This window comes from Coffea eugenioides, chromosome 3 (genome assembly GCF_003713205.1).
Source record: "Coffea eugenioides isolate CCC68of chromosome 3, Ceug_1.0, whole genome shotgun sequence".
Classification (NCBI taxonomy): Eukaryota; Viridiplantae; Streptophyta; class Magnoliopsida; order Gentianales; family Rubiaceae; genus Coffea; species Coffea eugenioides.
The window spans coordinates 24,351,019-24,366,836 of NC_040037.1; the positions used below are offsets into that span (position 1 = coordinate 24,351,019).

The window sequence follows — 15,818 nt, forward strand, 5'->3', positions numbered from 1 at the left end:
ACTTTGAAATGTAAATTAATTAACTTAAATTTCAAAGTATTTAGTACTTCAGGTCGACTCAACTTTTTATTAAACTTTTTTTCTTGTTTTGGTTTTTTGAATGGGAGATTTATGAAATTATCCTCACAATACAAACTACGAAAAAAATTCAGAACTTAAATAGATGTTCTATTAGTATGCATTATGTTCAATTGGTAAAATGCAAAAATTCAATATAAGTACCAACACGAGAATGAATACAAAATCTAAAATGTTTAGGGTTTATGGTTAGGGTTTTGGGTTTTGGGTTTAGGGTTCAAGGTTCAGGGTTTAGGGTTTAGGGTTCTGATCTTTAGGGTTTAGGGTTTTAGGCTTTAGGCTTTAGGCTTTAAGGATTAGGGATTAGGGTTTTAAGGTTTAGGGTTTAGGGTTTAGAGTTTAGGGTTTAGGGTTTAGTGTTTAGTGTTTAGGGTTTAGGGTTTTGATCTTTTGCATGATGCAACATGTCACAAATTGCGATTGATAATTACTAATCATATCACAATTTCAGCCTTACGATATTTTCTTGAGAATAAAATGAGAAGCTATAAATGAAAGAGGAAAATTCAAAATTAAAAGAATATGAATACTAGATAATTGTATTTCAAGTCAAGTGATTTGAATTCTACTAGGAAAGTTTCACTAAGAATTTTTTGTTACTCGGCACATTTTGTTTGGTAGACTTATTAATTTTTTTTTATTTTTCAGAAAAATTCGGTCAGGTACCGGGTTGACACAGTCCGACACCTGATAGATTTTTAAAAAAAAAATTCCTGTCAGGTGCGATTCTATAATTATAAGAAATAATAACAAATAACAACAAATAAAGGGTAATTAAATAACAACGAATAATAACAAATAGTATAACAAATAACAACAAATAATGCATTATAATTAAATAATTAAATCATTTATAACAAATAAATGAATATTTAATAAATAACAAATTAAACCTAATTCATCACCTTAATTAAATGCATTTAATCGAATCTCTTAAAATTAATTCACTTAATTAATTAAACTAATTAATTCACTTAATTAATTAAACTAATTAATTCACTAAACTAATCAAAGTGAATTGCATTTATCAACCAGCTTAACAAATAAAGTGAATTGCAATTCACTCAATTGAGTGAATGTGAAATTCACACTCAATTGGATGTCAGGTGTCAGCCCGGCACTTGAGATCTTTTTTTAAAAAAAAATGTGTCAGGTGCCGGACAGCCCGGCACCTAACATATTTTAAAAAAAAAAAAGTTTCTGTCTCAGCCCGGCACCCATAGTTTTATACACACGCTCCATCAAATCCGTAAATGTCTGACTTTTCTTTTTTATACCTATATTCTAATCAATTAGCCAAATAATTATACCGTTTAGAGCCGAAGTTTGATTTGACAGCATTTCCCTCTTTCCTTGTCCCGCTCCAGTACTAAATTCTACTGTTCCTGCTAGTGGTTACTTGTGTCTTTTACCTGAAACATAGATTTTAGCTTGCATAACTGCAGCTGGATCAAAGTGAATCGAGCAAAAAAGCTCTTTGGATATGTTCATCAATAAAACAGTGGGATAAGCTTGAGGGCATAATAGAAACATTCAAATAATCCATGAACTCCACAATTGACAAATTGGAAAAATAGTAACATTCTTTTTAAACTTCTAACAGTCCAAAACAAAATTAGAAGCCATTATCATTTAAAGGACATTACTACCAACTCGAAGTTCTCAGAGAACTCAATTACATATAAAGAAGAAAGAACATGGTACTCAACCCAACAATGAAGTCCCAAACAGCCAGAAATAATGGAGAAAAAAAATATATTTTTTCAGATGCAGAAGCCAATTCAAGCCACAAACAAATATAGAGGACAATCCAGATCACGAAAACACAGAGTCACTAATATTCTAATAAAAGAACTAGAAGAATAATAATAATCCTGAAGAGCATGGGCTTGGGATTTCAGGAGTGGCTGGAAAGCCTTGACAAGAGTCCTCGTATTTGGCTGGAACTTAGCCTCATACCGCACAGAGACTGCTGCCACTGCTGCTAGCTGCATCAACAATAAAACAAAGAATTAATCTTTCTTACGCTGACAGTGTATATACCGTCAGCATTGGATGAATAACAATCATACAAAATTTGAATTTAAAATCTAACTTTTGCATAACTGTCATGAATCCAATGGTGATAGTGTATACATTACCAGTGTATATAAGATTTATTCTAAAACAATAAGCATTATTAGATTCTCGGCACCCAGCCCCAAGAAAAGATAAGGGACTTCTGAGGGGCCTGGATAAAGGCAGGGATTTTTGTCACTGTACAACCAAAAACTAAGCCGGATGCAACACAAGAAGTTGCAGAAGGGACAAATGGTATGTAGATGGTAGGAGGAGAAGCACGGGAATGAATCTTAACAAACTCCTTTTTGGGGTAAGTAATTGAGCTTTGGATCCATAGATTGTTTAACTTTGTCCTCGCTTAGTCTCGGAGTTGCCTAGAAACACAAAATTAGTCATATGTTGCCACAGAGATGGAGCCTTGGCTGAAGGAAAGCAGAGGGTGATAGAAAATGGAGACGGTATTTGACTAAAGGCAGTAAAAAGGGCCAATCCAAGGAACAAAAGACTCTTAGACTCTTGTCCACGAGGCAATGCTGTGATGAACAGGCTTCAATCTAGTTAAAAGCTCAAGGGAAACCACTCCAAAGCTATTCATGTTGCTTTTCTGCTTCAGTTGCCCTGTCATTGCATATCCACGTTCCATATCCACCAGTGAATTAACTGATGAAAATTCTTCAAAAAAAGGAACATCTAGCCACAGATATGTACCAAAAGTACACAAACAAAGCCCCTAGTGACTTAATAGATTGCGATTTCAAGATAACTAATGAACTATGATAACTAACAAGGACAACTTTGCCAAAAGAAAGAAGGTGGAGATTCAACCCCATCCAAGACAACAGACAGTGCCAATTTCTTCAAGTTATGAGACTATCCAAATAAAGCACCAAGCATATCAAAACACAACAGTAACTAGCTCTAATAGTCAGAAATATGATTTGGTTTTTAAAGTTCAGATAGCAGTTCTATGAGATAAGCTATGACTCTTCCAAGAATGTGCTCTATTAGGAAACTAAAACTGAAAAGCAGGCGTGGCTATTTACTATGTAATTGAGAGTATAACTAAATCAAATGAAGGAGATCTTTTCCATTGTTTTACAATTCAATGTGACAAGTCAAAGGCCCAATAATATATGTAGGATTTAGCAAAGACAACTGTCACTTTTGCCCATATTTTTCTGCTAGCTTTTAAGAAAAGCAGCTGTTATACTTTGAAAAGGAAACCAAATTAAAGATGTCATCAACCTAACTCAGTCCATGGTTATTAAACTACTTACCTAGTAAACTGCAACGGTGAAAATTTGAAATCCTGAGAACTTTTTGAGATGTAAAAGCTATAGAAACCAAACAACTTCTTTATCAAAATGAATGAAATATTCATCAACAATGCTCAATATTTATGTGTGAACTCGTTCATTGTTGCTACTTGAAACTTGAAAGTGTTGCACACTCGCGTTGCTGCTTGCCGCATGAAAATTTTGTTCTCAATGTTGGATCTAATGCGTATGTTCAGCGAGAATTATTGACATCTATTTAGGATTCATAATATATTTTGGTCATAAGAACTATAGAACTCATAGGGTCAACTCAAACTCTCAAATCAATCCACATACTATTAGCGTATACATCATCTTTCACTTTCCCTAAAAGTGAAAATGTAATTTATTGAACATGCACCGGACAAACCTGCAAAGATTTGTTTAAGAGTTGCCTGAGTTAAAATTCTAACAAACGCAACCAAAACGACATGCAGGTGCCCATGTACTATATCGTGAAACGGCGATCAGATGTGCATAAACCATCTACTACAGAACCAGAATCAATATGAAGATCTATCTCAATATTCAGAATTTGATCCCAACATCTTGTCTTTAACTGTTTGCAAGTGAAAAGAGATTTTCTTAACATGAACTAAACAAACCCGCAAAGATTTGTTTAAAAGTTGCTCGAGTTAAAATTCTGAGAGGTGCAACCAAAACTACATCCATTTATAGGCTTACTGTATCTTTGGCAACGTCAGATGCATAAACTGTTCTCCATACAACCAGAATTAATATCAAGAATTATCACCAAATTTCGGAAATTGGTAAATCTGGCTGCTTTAGTTTATGAGATATAATCTTGATTGTGAGCAAGAACCTGCAGGAAACTTTCTATAGCCCTCATCTATCAATTAAAACATTGCTACGAGTTTCAATTTGTAACATCAAGATTGCATTTGTGCATCTTATAGTAGTTTCTGACTAGACACACATGCAATAAAATTGCTCCGGTGTCTTTTTTTCCGGAAACATTAAATATTTTTATTGATAATGTGTATGAACTATACACTTAGTGAGCAAAGGCTCAAAGAGAGCTATACAAGTGCATTCAAGCGCTGAGGGTGAATCCACTCCTCATCAAAAGATATGTTCAGAGCATAATTGCCTATATGACGATATCTATCACTATTCTCATTTCTACACAAAAAAAAATGAGCATTACACAAACCTAGAGCCTAAGCTACTGATGTCCTCTAGATGATTGGTTCTGATCATCTTCAACAGGTGTTGCTGTCGGATTCTGACTTGGATTTTAGTCCACTGCTGTTCACTTGCCTTACATAAGGCAAGTCTAACCGCCATAACTTGGTCTACAATCTTGTTTCCTGAGCTAAACTCCTTCAAGGCCCACTGAGCTACCACTTGTCTGTTGTTATTTTCTGCCAGTATGCCTATTCCCATCATTCTTCCTGTTTTCCGCTTTACTGCTAGGCTGATATATATCCTATCATTTTCATCCCCCTCCTCTTGCTGGTCCAGTTCTGCTCTTGTTGTTTCTGGTATGCTCATCTTTCTTTCTTTCTCCCTAACTTCATTGTATTCCATCCATTCACTCTGTGCCTTTTGTATAGTCTTAAGTGGATGTCTTGGAGATGTATGAAAACCCTGTCATTTCTAGCCTTCCAAAGCCACCACAGGATATTGACAGTGAAGGCTATATGTTCCATTCCTTCTGGCCTGTTCCTAGCTTCTATCACTACACTCTACCATCTACTGAAATTCCCTGTATAGTCATCTAGTCCATCCCACTTCACTGGTAACAAATGCCACACTTCTTGAGCTAATCTCCAGAGGAAGAAAAGGTGTTCCACTGTTTCTATGCCTTCCCCACAACTTTTACATATCGGTTCTCCCATCCTGGTTCTGCTATGGATTGTTTCATTGACAGGTAGTGCCAAGTTCATGCATTTCCATATAAACAGCTTCAATTTGTGCTTGACCTTGAATTTCCACAGATGTTTCCATAGCTTCTTTTTCTCCCAGCTTGTCTCCTCTCCTGTTGCCTCTCTCTGCTGTTGCTGAGTACATCTTTGCCTGTTAATGTCTTTATATGCAAAAGTTACTGTGTACTGGCCGTTTCCATTGTATAGCCAAAAAAGGCAATCCTCCCTGTTTGTCTAGATGATTGGGATTCTCAGGATCCTCTTTACCTTTTCTTCCTTAAACAATTTAAAGAATAGTGGCCTTTTCCATCTGAAGTTGTGAATCAGGTCCTTTACTTTTTAGACTCTGCATTCATGAGGTTTAATTGATCTCGGCTTCCCTTGTGGATTCTCAGGTAGCCAGTTATCCTCCCACACCCTTGTACTTTTACCATTCCCAATGTTCTTTATGGTTCCTTTTTCCACCATGTCCCTTACTCCCATTCGGCTTCACCAAATCCAAGAAGCATTTTGTGGTACTTTGCATCTGAAAATGGATTCTTTGTGGTAGTACTTGGGTTTTAGGACTTTTCCACAAGTTAGGATTTGTCACTAATTTCCACACTTGTTTCCCCAGCATAGCTCTGTGTTAATCTTTGCCATGAGCGCCAAACTACTTTCTTTTTCCCATTTCCTCTCCCCACCAGAAGTTAGACATCATAGAGCTCAAATCCTTGCACAATCTGACTAGCAGCTTAAAGCTTGACATGCATGACATAGCATATGCAGGGAGTGCCATTGTCACTGCTTTGAGCAGCACTTCTTTTCCTGCAGCACTAAGCAGTTTGTTCTTCCATTGTTTCAGCCTCCTTTTACAATTGTCTCTAATGAAGCCACAAATCTGTTGTTTGGTCCTTGTGATCACCATTGGTAACTCCAAGTATTTACCTTAAGACACAACCTGGATATTCTCAAAATTCTGGCAAATCTCCTTCTGTGCTGTCTGTGTTACATTTTTACTGAAAAACACTGAGGATTTTTCTAGATTTATCATCTGTCCAGATCCTTTCTCACACTTAGAATCTCTTTCAACTCAGATGCTTCCTTAGGGTCTGCCTTGCTGAAAATCAGTGATTAAAACCACCAACATATTAATGTGATAATAGGTTTTACTTTGAATTCGACTACAAGGTAATAGATGATGCAGGCTCCCCCCGAAGTAGAAACAAATTCATATCATAGAAAGAAAATTCAAACGTGGCATTTACAGAAGAGATAGAAAGACAAAGGAGTATAAGAACCAAAAAAAATAATAATAATAATAAGAAAGACAAAGGAGTAAAAGGGCATTATGTTGGTACATGATAACAAAATGTTCCAAGAACTCGAGTGGAATGAAGATGAGTCAGCCATGTCAGCAGCCTGATTGGAAAGGTTAAAATCTGGAACCTTTGCTCCATAATCTTCAAACACAACCATATTGCTGGATCTGATACTCCGTGAATTATAGCAGGTAGAACTTTCTCATGCAAATATTCAAGTCCTCTGGCAACATGAACAGTGATTCTTGGACCTATAGTACAGCTGAGTACTGATCCCTTCAAGTTTTGCCCCCTTACCATCCTGTGAGCACAAATACAATTCAAGAAACATCTTCAAACCATTCATGGTTTCAAAAGATGACTTTGACTCAAATCAAACTGAACAACGCATTCACTAGATGATGTATCAATTTTCTTAGAATGCAATATGTCACACAACGATCCCATGGTTGCAAAGTCATAAGCTACCACACAAAGATTCACTTGTACACAGTAACCAAGCAGCTCCACAAGATTCTCAAGCTTTAGCCATAAGGCATACAAACCTTTAAAAGGCACAACCTACCATTTAGTTGCCTTGAGAAAAGATATGGCAGCATGAAAGGATAAAGAATTGCATACACGGGTACATGATATCAGCACTGAATTACTTGACACTTACCTGTGTCAAGAACTCAAAGTTTGATTTTGGCTCAGATGACACATCAAGCATTTTCGCAGTCTCAGCTTAACCACTTTCCAGGTTGAATGGTAGACTCTTCCATAAGACTGTTCACCAGTTAAAAGCCTTTGCCAGAAATTACGCGTCTTTTCTTTCAACTCATCCAGAGATGAAGCAGGCACTTCAATAGGTGCAATTGCCTTTTGCTGTGACATGACAGGAGCTGATACCTTGAATCACTTTGGTGCGAGAGAAGCCCAAAGGAAAGTGTTAAGAGAATATAAGTATTCTTGTAGATAATAAATTAGTAAGGGTATTTTTGTAAATAGTTTGTTAGGGTTGTACTCCTATAAATACTAGTTGGTCACTCATAATATTGTGACTAGATGTTTTCCTCCCAAGATACCTGTTAACATGGTATCAGAGCAAAAGTCCTAGGGTTAGGGTTAAACATCTAGCAAAAGTTTTGGTCATCGCGACTGTTCACGGCACTGTTCACGCGCGCTGTTCACTGTTCACGGCACTGTTCACACGTCACTGTCATCTTGAGTTTTGACCTTTTCTTTGGTTTGATGTGCCATTGGCCATGGTTGAAAGGTTTGTTAATGCGGTTACCAATGACCACATTGAATCGAGTTTTTCAGCACATGGGTCCCAGAAAACTGTTACTATATCTGAGGAGGATTATGTTAAATTCCTACAGTACCAAAATACAAATCACGCATCTCTTCCCTCTGCTTCTTTAGCACAAAAAGGTAATGACTCATGGATTATTGACTCCGGGGCTACTGATCATATGTCAGGTACCTCTAAAATTTTTTCTAATTTTCAAGAGTCTACTCCATATCCTCATGTTACTTTAGCTGATGGATCTACCACTAAAGTTAAAGGACTAGGCACTATAGAAATTAATCCATCACTTCCGCTGTCTTCTGTTCTTTACGTACCCAATTTGCCCTTTAATCTAATGTCTGTTAGTAAGCTCACTAAATTTCTACAGTGTACAGTTACTTTTTCTCCTGATTCTGTTGTCATTCAGGATTTGAAGACAAAGAGGACGATTGGTGGAGGGCATGAGCATAATGGTCTTTATTTTCTCAACTTCAATAGTCCGATAGCATGTCCTGCTACTGTTTCTCCTCTTGAAATTCACTGTCGTTTAGGTCATCCGTCTTTACAAAATTTGAAAAAGTTGGTTCCTACTTTGAGTCAATTATCTTCGTTAGAGTGTGAGTCTTGTCAGTTAGGAAAGCATCATCGTGTTTCTTTTGCTCCTAGAGTCAATAAACGGGTTTCTGAACCATTTTTGTTAGTTCATTCTGATGTTTGGGGTCCTAGTCGAGTCACTTCAAAGTTAGGTTTTAAATATTTTGTAATCTTTGTTGATGATTTTTCAAGAGTTACATGGCTTTATTTAATGAAAGATCGTTCAGAACTATATTCCATTTTTTGTGCATTTGTTGCAGAAATAAAGAATCAATTTGGTGTGCCGGTACGTATACTTCGCAGTGATAATGCGAAAGAATATTTTTCCACTCCTTTTAATACCTTTATGAGTAAGTCTGGTATTATTCATCAGTCCTCTTGTCCTCACACTCCACAACAGAATGGAGTTGCTGAAAGAAAAATTGGACATATAATCGAAATTGCTCGAACAGTGTTGTTGCACATGAATGTGCCCAAACAATTTTGGAGTGATGCAGTTCTAACTGCATGTTATTTAATTAATCGCATGCCATCTAATATTCTTGGAGGTCAATTACCTCACTCCATTCTTTTTCCTCATGAACCTGTGTTTAAATTACCTCCTCGTATTTTTGGATGTGTGTGCTTTGTTCATCAGCTTACTCCCGGGGTGGATAAATTGGATTCTCGTGCCATTAAGTGTATTTTCTTAGGATACGCACGAGCGCAAAAAGGGTATAGATGTTACAGTCCAGTTTTAAATCGATTTTTTACTTGTGCTGATGTTACTTTCTTTGAATCCACTCCATATTTTATCAAACAAAGTACGCCTTGTGAGTTAGACCAGTGTCCCTCTTTTTCCTCTCCTGTTTTACCAGTCCCTTCCCCTTTATTACCTGAGTCATCTAGTCCACCAGATTCCATAGCTCGATTATCTCGTCCTCATCTTCAAGTTTACTCTCGTCGTTCCATGGTTGAGAAAGTTCCTGATATGCCACGCACTTCACCAATTAACTCTCAATTTTCAAATTCAGGTATGACGCCCTCCTGTGAGTTAGATCTTCCTATTGCTTTACGCAAAGGTAAGAGACATTGTACTTCCCATCCTATTTCTAATTTTGTTTCTTATTCTCGTATCTCTATGTCATATTCTTCTTTTGTTGCTTCCCTTGATTCTATCTCCATTCCTAAGTCTATTACCTATGCTCTTAATCATCCTGGTTGGAGATTAGCTATGCAAGAAGAGATGTCTGCTTTGGAACAAAATGGTACTTGGGATCTTGTCCCTCGTCCTTCAGGTAAGCCTGTTGTTGGTTGTAAATGGGTGTACACTATAAAAGTGCAGCCTAATGGTTCTATTGATAGATTGAAGGCTCGGCTGGTAGCTAGAGGATTTACTCAGGTGTATGGAGTAGATTACTTAGAAACATTTTCTCCTGTTGCAAAGATTACCTCTGTTCGTCTTCTTATCTCTTTGGCAGCGACTTATAATTGGCCATTGCATCAGTTGGATGTGAAAAATGCATTTCTGCATGGAGATTTGAAAGAAGAGGTATATATGGAACAACCTCCTGGATTTGTTGTTCAGGGGGAGAATCCGCGGTTGGTTTGTCGTTTGAAAAAATCCTTATATGGATTGAAACAGTCTCCGAGGGCTTGGTTTGGCCGGTTTAGTAGTGTTGTCATGGAGTTCGGTCTGACAAGATGTGGAGTAGATCACTGTGTATTTTATCGGCATTCTAATGCTGGTAAAATTTTATTAGTTGTTTATGTGGATGATATTGTGATTACAGGTGATGATGTTGTGGGAATCCAGAAACTTAAATCCAATCTGCAGGCAAACTTTCAGACAAAGGATTTAGGTCATCTATAGTATTTTCTGGGTATTGAGGTAGCTCGGTCTAAATATGGGATTTATTTATGTCAAAGGAAATATGTACTCGATATGTTGAGTGAAGTTGGGATGTTAGGTTGCCGACCTGTGGATACTCCTATGGATCCCAATGTGAAATTAGCAAGAGATCAAGGTGCATTACTTGATGATCCTAAGCAATATCGAAGACTTGTGGGTAAATTAAATTATCTCACTGTAACGAGACCTGACATTTCGTTTGCAGTGAGTGTTGTGAGTCAATTTCTTGATACCCCTCGTACTAGTCATTGGGATGCTGTTGTACGGATTCTCAGATATCTTAAGAGTGCTCCTGGAAAAGGGTTGCTGTATCAAAATCATGGACACACTGATATTGAAGGATATAGTGATGCAGATTGGGCTGGTTCTGCCTCAGATCGAAGATCGACCACAGGATATTGTGTGTTTGTTGGTGGTAATTTAGTGTCGTGGAAGAGTAAGAAACAAACAGTTGTATCCAGATCAAGTGCAGAATCTGAATACCGCGCTATGGCTCACACTGTGTGTGAGTTGGTTTGGTTGAAGAGCATATTACTTGAACTTGGGTTTGAGCATAAACAGCCTATGAATTTAGTGTGTGATAATCAGGCGGCTGTTCATATTGCGTCTAATCCAGTGTTTCATGAGAGGACAAAACATATTGAAGTTGATTGTCATTTCATTCGAGAGAAATTGCTTGACGGGATCATCAAGACATCTCATGTACCGTCTGTAGATCAATTGGCTGATGTGTTTACCAAGAGCTTAGGGGGCTCTAGGGTGAAATACCTTTGTAACAAGTTGGGTGCTTATGATATATATGCTCCAACTTGAGGGGGAGTGTTAAGAGAATATAAGTATTCTTGTAGATAATAAATTAGTAAGGGTATTTTTGTAAATAGTTTGTTAGGGTTGTACTCCTATAAATACTAGTTGGTCACTCATAATATTGTGACTAGATGTTTTCCTCCCAAGATACCTGTTAACAGAAAGTATGTTAGAAACAATGCCCCACTGACAGAAGTCTAACTAGAAAAGTGATCTTACCGTACTTCAATCTAGTAAAACTGGTAGTAAACTCAAAGTTCTCCTGTAATTGGTGCACCCTTCTTTAGTTTATTGAAATTGACCTAATCCAAAAGAGTGGAAAAGGAGGATAAAATTACTACAAGTGCTTGCGTTTTAGCCGATACTCTATAAATAGACTTAAAATATACCACACAACTGGATATAACTTGACGTATGGATCCAAAAGAATCTAACTCCCTGAAAATATTTGGCTAACATTTGCAAGTAATGCATACAAATCACATCAACATTAGAGTACCGTGCAATGTATAGCATATTAGAAGTGAGACATTCAATTCTCTACAGACAAGCAATTTACAAAGTATACACTCCTTAAAGCAACAGACTAAACAAAGCATACAAAAACATTGAGGGACTGGTCCACTTTGAACAACCAAATGCATGACAAATGTGAATCAAAAGTTAAACTTCTTGGGAGGAACTTTTCCTTTCAAATAAACTAATATCTCATATCACATTCTCATCTGCTATATAATTCATGAAAATACTCATTGCCAAATAGCAATAGCAACACTAATCTGTTTTCTGTTACAACGTCATAAAAAAAATCCCTCTTCAAGTAACTTCTGGACAAACTAAAAGTAGATAAAACAGGGCAAAACAACCAGTGTGGAGGGAATCAAAGACACAATATTCACATGTAATAGATATAGGCATCCTTCATATCTTTAGCCATCTTCAATCTTTGTGCTGGAAGAATGCCCACAGTATCAAACAATCAATGCACCAAGGAAGCACCATACATCAGAGGCAAAAAGAGGCTTAAAATGTAGAAAGACAAAATAGTTTACCCAATCTTCTGGAACAAAAGCCATAAGAAATCCATTGCAAACACCTAGTATCATTACGTCCCTAAAGCTGCAATATTTCACCAGCCTAGAAAGAACTTACTTATCAGTCCATTAGAAGGAAGAATAGTAGGGAGTCACTTCAAGGGGAACTGTGCAGAAGTTCCAACGAACAAAACACAACCATGAGCAAACAGCCAACAGCAGAAAACAATATCTGTCATGTTAAAACTGCATAAGAGAGAATCATAAGAACATACAGTCAGCATGATTCTTTGAGCTTTTAAAGGGCTCATGCTCATTTGATGATAGGACTACTCAACTCGACAGGTACGGCACAGCCATCTATGCATCCTAGCTCTCTTCCTCAGATAAATATCACCATCAGCAGTTCTATTTTCCAGATGTACAAAGTAACCAGGAGGAAAAGCATATGGCATGAAATTGGCAGTCACTTCATGTATCTACCACCATCACCAGATAGACCATATACAATCATTTCAAATGTGGGTTTGTAACATCAATACATATTGCCAAGGTTCTCTTATAGTTTGTATGGGACGCCGAGCTGACAATCAATGACAGATGCATAAGCTTAAATCCAAATCAAGAGGCTAATCAGAGGGAAAACATCTCATCTTTCAAATATATTGCAACACCATTCCATATCCCTCTAATAATCAGACACGATGAAACTTATATTGACAGAAAATTCAATTGAAAACTGTAAAAACTAAACGAGTGAAAGCCGCTTTCTGCATCCAATCCACTAAAAAACAAATTAATTGCACTATGAGCACTTCAAAAATTTGAACCAAAAAGCACAAACAAACGCCTTCAGAAACATATTTGGCTCACACACCTGCGTATTTTAATGCATCAAAAGCAGACCAAAGTCACAATTTGACACTGATGCATAATCCTCCTCAATTGATCACAGGTTTCTACAAATATACACCCTTACAAAGTTAAAATACACGCACAGCTATGGAATCATATCATTGAATAACACCTTATAAAACTATTTCTGGGCTATAATCAATTTAAACACAGGATCCAATTTCATATCCTATTCTACAAAAAAAAAAAAGCATAGCATTATCTTTTCAAAAATGCCAATTTACAGTTCCCAAATGCACAAGTTTTCATGGTTATTCATATTTATATCTCTGCATCATCAAAGGAAGTGGTACTATACAAAAATAAACAATAGATAAATAAAGAAAACAAAGAAAGAAACATGTCAGAGGACTTCTATCTCAGGATCCAGCCAGAAAGATGATAAGAATGAGTGCCAAGAATAAGACTTAAACACCTTCCAGACTTAAACACCTGCTTCATTTAAGACTTAAACACCTACCAGACTTAAACACCTGCTTCATTTAAGACTTAAACACCTACCAGACAGCAGGAAGTAAGGGAGCTTTATAGCAACCAACAGTTGATGTACATAGACTATGTATATTCCGACTAAATGAAATGGCCAAAATGCAACCAGCTGAAATATCATACCAGCAAGATGAGAGAATGGTCACGATATACAGGCATATCAGCCAAGAGAGAAAACAAATGGCAATAATGTCCACAAAAGCAAATCAAAACTGCCATAAAACAGAGAATCCATATGAAAGGCAAACTTTGGTTGTGCCAGATTTCCATATAAGACAGGTGAACAAGGAAGGAGGCTACTTCAGATGTTATAGTAGGATATAGGTGGATAAAAGGACGAATTTACCACTCACACATCGTACAATGCAAGGCATTACTATGAATGAGCTTTATCGGAAAGATAAAATACCAACCATTCAAAGTACCACCATCCATACTGTTTAAAAACTAACACTGATACTGATAATTGAAATCCATGTTGACTTTACATGCAAACCAGGTTAGACAGATCTGCCATCCCCAAGAGTAGGCTTTCAAAGGACAAAAACCGAGAATTCATATTTTCCCATTTGAGTTTTACTTGTATGCTTATTGATCAGTGAAAAAGTTCATGTTTCCATCTGAAAGAACTGTAACCGAAGCAATGATGCAGCAGCATCTAACTCACAAGTAAAAGGTCACAGTTCAAGTGGTGAACTGATATTTGCTTCTAAAATAAAAGGTTGAGATTTAATCATGATTCCCTTAAAAAGAAAATAAGAAAAAAGAAAACAAATGCTATCCAAACGAAATCTTGTCGAAGAATAAAAATAACAATATTCTCTGGATAATCTTTGCTCTAACTTTGTACATTCATGGCCTGCACTCTAACTACCAAAAGATTGATCAATGCAAGTGTATACCACAAGGTATAATCAAAACATAGATACAGCGATTTTGTCTTTTTCCCAATTTATATACTTCCTTCCTAAGATTGCTCTCCAGCAGCAAGTCATAGGAGAAACTGAAGGTTGGGAACTCACTAGCAAACATACTTAAGCCATCATAAAATAATAAAATCTAATCCAAAATAGCCAAATTCCAATGGCACTCTTCTACACAGTATCCTTGCACTTTACAGTCCATAACAAGTACCAAATTATGAAATGCATTCTTATTAAACAAGTGCAAAGTAAAATGCCTATTCTTTTGTTTAAAACAAGTTGATTATAGTCATTAGAAATAAAAACTATGAGGCTTTCTTGTTTGTAATAACTTCTACTTCTACTAAACCATATTATGAAAAGATACTTTCACAACAGAAGTGAAAGCCTCATGTTTTTTTCTAGTCAAGTAGGTAAAATAGAAATTCACCAAAGGCAAGGAAACAGTGGCATTACAATTACTGGCATGCTTCTTTCCATGGTACCCTTGTATCGTTCCACTCCTTCACAAGACCCTGCCAAGTGGCTTTAAAGTGCAAACGTACTGCTTCAGCCACTGAAAGAGGTACCTGTCTGTTGTTGGAAACCATACCAATGAAAAAAGGACAGCTTACTAAGAAACAGAGCATTGAATCCAAAGACGTCCTAGGTTTAAGAAATTCTTCGGGCACCAAATGCATGGCCCTTCGCAATCGTAACAAATCAGGATTGCCTACCCTGCTTCAATACTAGACATGACTCAAGAGAAAAGGAAATTCAATTTCAGAATTTTTCTAGAGTTCGGAGGGTAAGCCATCAAAACTGGCATTAAACAACCTAATCATAAAAACTATAAAGTATCTAGCAAAGAAAAGGACAAAGAAAAAGGAAAATTAGCTAAAACAATTCAGCTTGTACTGCTGGATCTTTATACTGGTAAGAGAAAAGCTTTTTCTTCTCAAGTACATCAGCAGAATGAAACTGCAAGGAATTCATGGCCTCAAAAGGGATATACTGTTTCTAATCTTAAAATAGAGAATTGCCCTAGTTCAGAGATACCTAAAAAACCATTACGAGTCTCCAATGTGCTAATTATGGTGCATCCGCATGAACCAAATAGATGTTTCCTGCTTGTCCTGAAGAGTTTTGTTTGTTTGAATTTTCCATTTTCTAGCTCAAGATACACATTCCAGCAGTGGGGAGACCGGTGTCGCAAGGGAAGTCCACAAACAAGAAACTTACAAATAATGCCAACAAACTCACTGAAG

At 36.8% G+C, this 15,818-nt stretch overlaps 1 pseudogene; it reads right to left on the minus strand.

Moving 5' to 3' along the window:
• Positions 1-1,859: 1,859 nt before the first annotated feature.
• Positions 1,860-7,887, minus strand: LOC113766342 (annotated as a pseudogene).
• Between the last annotated feature and the right edge of the window lie 7,931 nt (positions 7,888-15,818).